The following is a 9686-nucleotide window of genomic DNA, read 5'->3' as shown; positions in this document are numbered from 1 at the left end:
TTAAAAAAAAAAAAGAAAAAAGGAAAGTCAGCCCTGTCTCCTGCTCTTGAAGGTGATGGCTTTATGAAGAAGAAGTCCTGTAGCGCCTTGCAGTGCAGTGTCTCCTGTTCCCCAGGATCCAGTGCTTCAGGGAGTGTCTTCTGTGTGTATTGCATGTGCCCTACTGTTGAGCACTGGTTGCATTTTTTTGCTTTTTCCTTTAGTCCAGTTGTCTGCAGAGGCTTTCTTTGCCTTTTGTGGGCAATGTTTGGTCTCCAGCTTGGTGGAGCATATTTAACAAGCTATGCACTTATCTGCTTGCAAAATGAGATCTGCCATCAGAGATGAGGTCCTGCAAAACACACAGGTAAGGAGACGAGGTGTTCAGGTTTGTCTAGGTCTTCTTGGGTTGTAGAGCTCTCATTGCCAGGATTATGTCAAGTGTGACCGGAAGGGCTTGATCCATGGAAGGCTTGGGGTAGTCAAGTTATGTAGGGAGTATCATTCATTGCCATGCTGGTTCCTGCAGGTGGCAGTGTGTTTATGCTCCAGGGTACAGAAGGAAATGACACTTGCCAGCTTCTTTGTTCCCAGAGAGGTTTTCTCATGGTCGCTGCCTCTCAGGGCCACACTCTGAGCTAAGGAAATAACGTTCCCTCTTGTCTGCCCTGTGCATTTTTCAAACTACTGATTTCATGTTGTGTCTCTGCTGGCTGTCATGCTATCTTTTATAAGGACAGGGACTCTACTTCCTAAGGTCCCCCAGGACTTCCCAGAGCCAAGCCTGCCAGTTTTTAAAATGTCAGGCTTTTGAGATGCCTGGGTACTTCAGTCAGTTAAGCATCTGATTTCGGCTCAGGTTATGATCTTGCAGTTCATGAGTTTGAGCCCCACATTGGGGTCCTTGATATAAGTATAGTATGGAGCCTGCTTCAGACCCTCTGTTTCCCTTGGCCCTCCTCAGCTCCTCTGTGCTCTCTCTCCTTCTCAGAAATAAACATTAAAAAATATTTAAATTTTCAGGCTTTATGTCCCCTAATTGTAAGAATACATGACATTTGGCACCTCTAGCTTTCAAAGCTAAATGTTATGGGATTCATCGTCCTCATGCTGGATCTTAGTGTAATAATCTGTTTTTTGTCCTCCAGGCCATTGGCTCCCTCCAGACCTCTGACAGCTAAGGTCTGTTTTGCTCCCAAACCATGTCTCCACCCTTTATAATGTCTTTGATGTGGTCACTTTTCTTCCTTTAGTTGTGGAATTGGTTCTGCCAGTTTTTGGGTTGTTTTCTGTGCTATTTACACTGATGTGAGTTTTATATAGTTTTATCAGTGGCACAAAGTGAGCTTAGAATCTTCCTACTCTGCCATCTTTCCAGCCTCTCTCTTGAAATAAGGTTTTAAGTAATGTGTATATCAGAATATTGGTGGACTGATTCAGTTTATGGAAATATATATGTAAGTTTCTGTTTATTTGCATTTGTATTTATATTTGTGTTAAAGTAAAAACAAATTTTAAGTATATACATTAAATGTTGGTGATTGGAAAAGAGGAAACGATTTTTACTACTCTTAGAAATAATCAGTATACATTCTTTATAAATTTATAAGATGCAATTAACCTTAATAAATAAATATATAGATGCTTTTAAGCAAACAATAACAGGGCTTTTAAACACAAAGTTTAATTTGTTTTTGCCAACTTTAAAGAACCCACTATATTAACAAATGTCTTTATAGTTTCTTTACTCGATTGTTATTGTGGACTAAATATTGATACTAGTTTTTGCCACATAATATGAGCCCAAATACCATCCGGTTTCATATGTAAATTATTGACTTTTTTATTTTAATTTTTTGGCTTGAAATTAGATATACTTATGTTTCATCCTAGTCCGGATGGGGAATATCTCATTAAGTGCAGTATTCTAGTTATTATGTAATATATATATTATGAATTACCTTAACTCCATCTTTATAAATAAACATAAATAAAGAAAAGTATAAAATGTCTTAGATATTACCACCCCTTTTCCAAGGGTTGCATGCCTTTAACTTGGAAGTTACCTGAGCTGAGGCTCTGCAGTGTATATTAATAGTAATTTATTAATGATTTTAAAAGTATTTTCTTTAGAAAGTTCATACTGATATTAATTTTTTTTAATGTTTTATTGAGGTATATTTCTTATGTTATACTATTCACACATTTAAAGTGTACAATTTAGTAGTTTTCAGTTATATTCACAGTTGTGGGAAAACCATTGCCACAGTCAATTTTAGAACATTTTTATCACCTTAAAAAGAAATTCCATCTACTTTAGGTTTTTAATTTCCTAATCACCATCTCTTCCCTAGCCCCAAGCAAATTCTAATCTGTTTCATGACTCTGTAGATTTGTTTTTTCTGGGCATTTCATGTGATGGAATCATATAATAGGTGGTCTTTTGTGAATTAATTTTTCACTTAGCATATTTTCAAGGTTCTTCCATGTTGTAGCATGTATCTGTTTTTCTTTTATTTTTAAGGCTGAATAATTTTTCATTGTATGAATGTATCATGTTTTGTTTATTCATTCATTAGTTGATGAACATTTGGACTGTTTCCATAGTTTGGCTTTCATGAATAATGCTGCTAAAAACATCTGTGTACACATTTTTATGTCAATCTGTGTTTTCATTTCTCTTGGAAATATACCTTAGACTGACTGCATCATATTGTAACTCTATGCTTAGTCATTTGAGGAACTATCAGACTGTTTTACAAAGTGGCTCTACCACTTTATATTCTCCACCAGCAGTGTATGAAAATTCTAATTGCTCTACATTCTTGTCAGTACTAGTTATCTGACTTTTTGATTCTAGGTTCCTAATGGATGTGATGTGGTATCTCATTGCTGTTTTGATTTGCATTTTCTGGATGACTTATGGTATTTAGTATCTTTTCAAGTGCTCATTGGTTATGTGTATATATTTCCTGGAGAAATGTCTCTTAAGATCTTTTTCCCACTTTTTGAAAATTTGTTTGTAAAGAATTTTTTTTATTTTCTCAATATAGTCTCATTATATATAATTTGCAAATATTTTCTTCAGTTCCGCGAGTTGTTTCTCTTTCTTGATAGTGCCCTTTGAAGAGCAACATTTTTAATTTGATGAAGTCTGATTTATTTATATTTTCTTTGGTTGCTTGTGCTTTTGCTATTGTGCTTCTAAGAATCCATTGTCAAATCCACATTTATAAAGATTTACTCATAAGCTCTCTTCTAAGTTTTTATAATTGCATCTGTTACATTTTGGACTTTGATCCATTTTGTGTAAATTTTTGTATATGGTGAAAGGCAAAGGTTCCGCTTCATTCCTGTGTATGTGACTTTCCTGTTGTTCTAGTAAGATTTGTTGAAAAGATGATTCTTTTCCCCTTGAATGGCATTGGTACTTAGGTCAAAAGTCAGTTTATTATATTTTTATTTCAGTTACAGAATATTTTTGTGATTCTTTGTTATGGTTTCTATCTTTTTGCTGATGCTATTTGATGTGGCATTGTCATCAAACTTTACATTTTAAATCATGATTTTCTTTGAATATATTTGCAATGAATACTTTGAAGGCTTTCCCTGGATTCTTTCACAGGCAGTTTCTGATTTTTTTCCTGATGTCTGAGTCATATTTTCCTGTTTCTTTGTATGCCTCATAATTTTATGTTGAGAACTGTACATTTTAAATAATAATTGTAGGAACTCTGGGTACTGCCATCCTCTCTCCCCATCTCTAAAACTTGTTACTGTTATTTACTGATACATTTATGACTGCATAGATGATTTTAATGTGAATCCTCTGATGTTGTTGCTCAAGGGTGCAGCTTTGGGCATCTCAGATGACAGTGGTTTTGGTAGGTTGCTCTTTGACTTCCACTTTACCTGACCCCACCAAGCTGTTCAGTTCCATAATTGACAGCTGATTAGTTTATTGTTTTCAACAATGCCATGAGGTATAAATTGCTTCATACAGTAAATCAAATTTCAGCTTCTTTATGGGAGCTGAATTTTAAATTTTGCATTTTTTTATATACTAGGCTGATTTCTCTCATCCCCTTCGGCCTTCTATCTCCTCTACATCCTTATCTCAGGCAAACTAGCAGAACTGTGGTTGAGCCTGTACATCTAATGAATGCTCCAATCTGTGTACAAGTGCCTTTGGCTTCATATCTCAACTGTTGTTGTTTTCCAGTACCCATTATGGTGCTTTGTTCTGAATGGATGAACTAAGAACAACCTGTCAATGATGCAGCCACGTTCTCTACTGACGCATCTTAAAATCTAGAGAAGAACCATTCAAATAATAATAATAATACACATATAGGAACGTGTCCCCTTATCTTAGTATTAACATATCTTGCTTGGTTATCATCAAATATTTTATAAAATATTTAATAAATTAATAATTTGTCTATTTAATTTCCCCATGGGCAAGTTATAAATCATTTCAATGGAAAAAATACCAAGGTTTCACCTTGAAAAATCGTTGCCTTGTAATTTTGAATGCGACTAAATGCCTATTCTTTCCAGTGAATTCATAATCTTAATAAAAGCCTTAGGAAAAGTTGTGTATTCATTATATAGGTATTAAAATATGGGAAGAAGGAGTATTTTTTTTTTTGCACTGAAGGATATGCTTTTTATTTAACAATGTTTCTATATATATATATAGATGTATATATTTATTAATGAAGGTTTTTTTAAGTTAAAAGTGAAATGGTTGCTATGCTGGTAAGCACATATTTTCCATTAAAGTGTCTAAAACATCTAGAGTTGTAATCTTAGTTGGAAAGATGTACCCAAATAAAAAGATAAGTTAGAACAACTTAAATATCATGTTCATATTTGGTACATTCAAGAAAATTGTCTGCAAGCATATACCAGTGGCATTAATACCTAATATAGTATTTTCACTCCCTCAGGTGATGTTTAAGTAGGCTTAATAGTGACATGAAAGATAAATGCATAATATTTGTATTACTGGTGTCTGCAATTTTAAGGATGTGTGAAGAATTGTCAGTAATTCAGGAGCATGTTTATTGTGAAGAAAAAAGAAGCGTGGCATTCTTCAGTATCCCTGCTGGGTCAAAAGAGGCCTGGTGGAGAATTGGGACTTTCACTGTTGTCCATTGGTAATGCGGCCACTGTTAACATGTTATCAACAAAGACTATCTGGGTAGCCTGAATTTAGCTTTCTGCCCGTTAGCAACAAGAAACTCCTCACCTCTGTTGTCAACAGAGGCCACATGAAGAACTTGGACTTCTACTTCCACTGGCAATAAAGAAATGGTCTCCCCAATTCCTTTGTATGTGCAGTGTCAGAAAAAGTTAATTAAAACATGAGATTCTGATAAGACCCAGAGTCTTATAACATAATATAAAAATGTCCAGATTTCAATTAAAAAAATCATTTGTTATTCCAAAAACCAGGGAGATGTAAATCTGCATGAGAAAAGAATTGTTGTTAACAATGAAATGACAGAAAATTTAAAAATGACAAAGATTTTAATGCAGCTATGATAAAAACCCTTCAACAAATGAACACATATAAACAAATAAAAATATAGAAAGCATCAGCAAAGAAGTAGAAAGCCTCAGCAAAGAAACTGAAACAATGATGAATCAAATGGAAAATTTAGAACCAGAAAATCTAGTAACTGAAGAAAAAAGTTAACAGATTGCCTCAACAGTAGAACAGTGAATTGAAAGAAAAATGAAAATTGACAATCTAAAAAGAGACAAAAAACCTAAATTAAAAAATGATGAAAAATGAAAAAAAATATTGTGGAACTACAACAAAAGATCTAGCATTTGTGTCTTTGAGTTTAGGAAAGAGAAGAGAAAGAGTATAGGACTAAAAAAGTACTTAAGAAAATAATGGCTGTAAACTTTCCAAATTTGTCAGGAGACAAAAAATGATTCAAGAAGTTGAACAAACCCCAGGCAGGATTAACCCAAAGAAGTCCATGCAAAACATCATAATCAGAGTTTTGAAACCTATAGACCAACAAAAAATCTTGATAAGTTCAGAGAAAATTGCTTCATTATAGCTATAGGAAAAGCATTCCAAATGACAGTAAATTTCTCATGAGAAATCATGGAAGGATAAAATAAGTAGCACAATATTTTTAAGGTATAGAAAGAAACAACAACAACAAAAAGCCAACATAGGTCATAGACCCATTGATAGTATTTTCTGGGAATGGAGGATAAATCTAGACATTTTCAGATGAAGACTTAAGAGAATTTGTTGCCAAGAGACGTACCCTAAAAGAAGGGCTAAAGGATGTTCTCTAAATTTAAAGAAAATGATAAAAGAAGGTATTTTGGAACATCAGGAAGGAAGAAAGAACATGGTCATCAAAAGTGTGAATATAATAGACTCTTCTCTCTCTTTTCTTTTTACATTATGTTTGATGATTGAAGCAAAAATTATAACATTCTCTTATTCTAAATGTATTGAAAGGAAAATACTTACGCCAATTATAAATGAGGGAGGGAAAGGAACACAAAAAGTGATTTATATACCTAAACTAGTAAATTAAAACACCAGTAGCCCGTGGTATATTATGTGTATATTATGTAATACCTAGAGCAATCACTAATTAATTAATATAAACAGATACACTCAAAATCACTATATAAAGCAAAATGAAAATTTAAAAAATATGTTCAAATTACTCAAAGGGTGGTAGGTAAAAATAAAAATAAATGGAAGCAGAGAAAACAAACAGAAAACAAATAAATAGACAGCATTAACATATCAATAATTAGACTCAACATGAATGATCTATATATACAAATTGAAAGACAGATAATGGCACAGTGGATTAAAAATGTGACTCAATGATATGTCTTCTACAAGAATCTTCTTCAGATACAGTGATATAAGTAGGTTGAAAATGAAAGAATAGAAAAAAAGTTACATCATATAAACATTAAGTAGAGGAAAGCAGCAGCGACTATATTAGCATAAGTCAACTTCAGAGAAAATTATCAGGGACATTTCATCATTATATAATGATAAAAGAGTTAATCCACAAAGAAGACCTAATAATTTTGAATGTACATGTACCAAACAACAGAGCTGCAAAATATGTGAGACAAAAACTGACATGATTAAAACAAGAAGTGGACAAATAAACCATTATCATCAGAGACTTCAACACCCCTCTCTTAAAATTTGGTAGAAGAACTAGACTCAAATTAGGAAGGTTGTAGAGAAATTCAACAATACCATCAACTAACGTGATTTAATGATATTTGTAGAACACTTCACCCTCAGACAGCAAAATATGCATTCTTTTCAAGTACTTGCAGAACAAATACCAATCATGTATAGGACCATAAAACAAACTTCAGCAAACTTAAATGAGTTGATATCATACAGTGATATTATATACTGACCACAAAGGAATCAAACTAGAAATCAATGTCAGAAAGATAACATGAATCCCCAAATATTCGGAAGGAAAATAATATATTTCTAAATAGTCTGTGGGTCAAATAAGAAGCTCTAAGGGAAATAAAAAATAAATTATGGATTCAGTGAAAAATGGATATACAGCATATCAAAATTTGCAAGACCAAGCTAATCCTTTGCTGAGAGGGAATTTTCAAGTGCTAAATGCATACACCAGGAAAGAGGAAATGGCTTAAATCAATAATTTAAGATCCTAACTCAAAAACATAAAAATTAAAGAACAAACTAAAGCCAAAGCTAGTGGAAGGATTTAATTAATAAGCAAAGGAATAGAAATCAATAATTAAAAACATAAAAAGCAATAGATAAAATCAAGGAGATAAAGATCTGGTTCTTTGAGAAGAATAATCAGATTGACAAGCCTCTAACAAGATTTACAAAGAAAGGATACAAATTAACAACATCAGGTAGACAGTAGACATCAAAAGGATAAAAAGAAAATACCACAAACAACTCTACATACATAAAAATGACAACCTAGATTTCCAAATCCTCTAAAACAAACACCACAACTCATCATTATGGAATATATCATTTTAATTGCCTTATAACTGTTAACGAATTGAATTTGTAATTTGAAAGCTAACAAAAAAGAAATCTTTCAAGCCAGATGGTTTCACTAGAGAAATCTACGAAATGTTTAAAAATAAGTGAAACAAATTCTACATAATGTCTTCTAGAAAATAGTAGAGGAGAGACTTCTCAATCCTTTTTTAGAAACTATAGTATTAGTTTGATATGAAAACCACACAAAGATAGTACCTAAAGAAAAACTACAGACCAATGTTCCTTATAAATAGACTAGCAAATGGAATTCAACAGTAGTAAAGGTTGTGCATTATGATTGTTTTGGGTTTATTCCAGAGTTGAAAGGCTGGTTTCACTCTGGTTTTCTAGCTTGTTAGGTTTTTTAAAAACTAAAAATGCAGTTGCCTTATGACCTAGCACTTACATTTCCAGGCGTTTATCCCAGAGAAATATAGACTTATGTTTACAAACAAACCTGTACTTGACTGCTTTTAACAGTTTTATTTACAATAGCCAAAACTGGAAAAAACCCAGATATCTTTCAATGGGCAAAGCTTAAACAAACTATGATATGATACATCCATACTACGAAATACTGCTCTGCAATAAAAAGGTACAAATTAATGATACATGCAACCTCCTGCTTGGACCTCCTAAGGACTATGTGTTGAATGAAAAGAGCCAATCCCAAAGAGTTATCTACTGCATTATTTCATTTCTATAATGTTCTTTAAATGACAAAATTTTAGAAATGGAAAACATATCAATGTTTGCAATGAGTTAAGAAAGTGGTAGGGGGAGAGTGAGTGTGGGTGGCAGATGAATGTGGTTATAAAATTCAATAGGTGAGATCATTATCGTTGGTTACGGGAATGTCTTGTGTCTTGTCTCTATCCATGTCAGTGTTCTAATGGTGAAATGTACTACCATTTTACAAGATGCTTTTTTTTTTTTGGAAGTATGTAAAGCATACATGGAATCTCTGTTATTTTTTATAATTGCATGTGTATCTATAAGTATCATAAATAAAAAAGTTCAATTGAAAAATGAGCATGTCTTAAGTCTGATTGGATTTTGTAATTAAAAATGTCTCAGGGGTATATTGGTCAGTCAGTTAAGTGTCTTACTTTGGCTCAGGTCATGATGTCTTGATTCATGAATTTGAACCCCGTGTAGGGCTCTGCACTGACAGCTCAGAGCTTGCTTCAGATGCTCTGTATCCCTATCTCTTTCTGCCCCTCCCCAACTCATGCGCATTTCCTCTCTCTCCATCTCTTTTGCTCATTCAAAAATAAATAAATAAGTAAATATTAGGGAAAAAAAACCCAAATTATACCAATTTCACTTATGAATAGAGAAAAATATAGAGCCAAAGTAACACAAAGGATACATTGTGATTGGGTGCATGATTGGATGAGTGAATAATACAATATTCAAAATTACAAGAAATTTGATTTGCCAGATTTTCAATGGTTAAAGATGTGAAAAAACACTTATACACTTCTATGCATTAAGCATTATAAAAGGGTCTTTTTATTTCTGTAAACTTCTTATACATCTAAAATAGATATTAACGGAGGACCATGGGGGAGAAGGGGGAAAATAGTTGGGGGGGAGGGAGGAAGGCAAACCATGAGAGACTCTTGAATGCTGAGAACAAACTGAG

The sequence above is a fragment of the Hyaena hyaena genome, unplaced genomic scaffold (genome assembly GCF_003009895.1).
Source record: "Hyaena hyaena isolate Hyena2069 unplaced genomic scaffold, ASM300989v1 scaffold_922, whole genome shotgun sequence".
In the NCBI taxonomy this organism is placed as follows: domain Eukaryota; kingdom Metazoa; phylum Chordata; class Mammalia; order Carnivora; family Hyaenidae; genus Hyaena; species Hyaena hyaena.
This window is presented reverse-complemented; position numbering follows the sequence as displayed.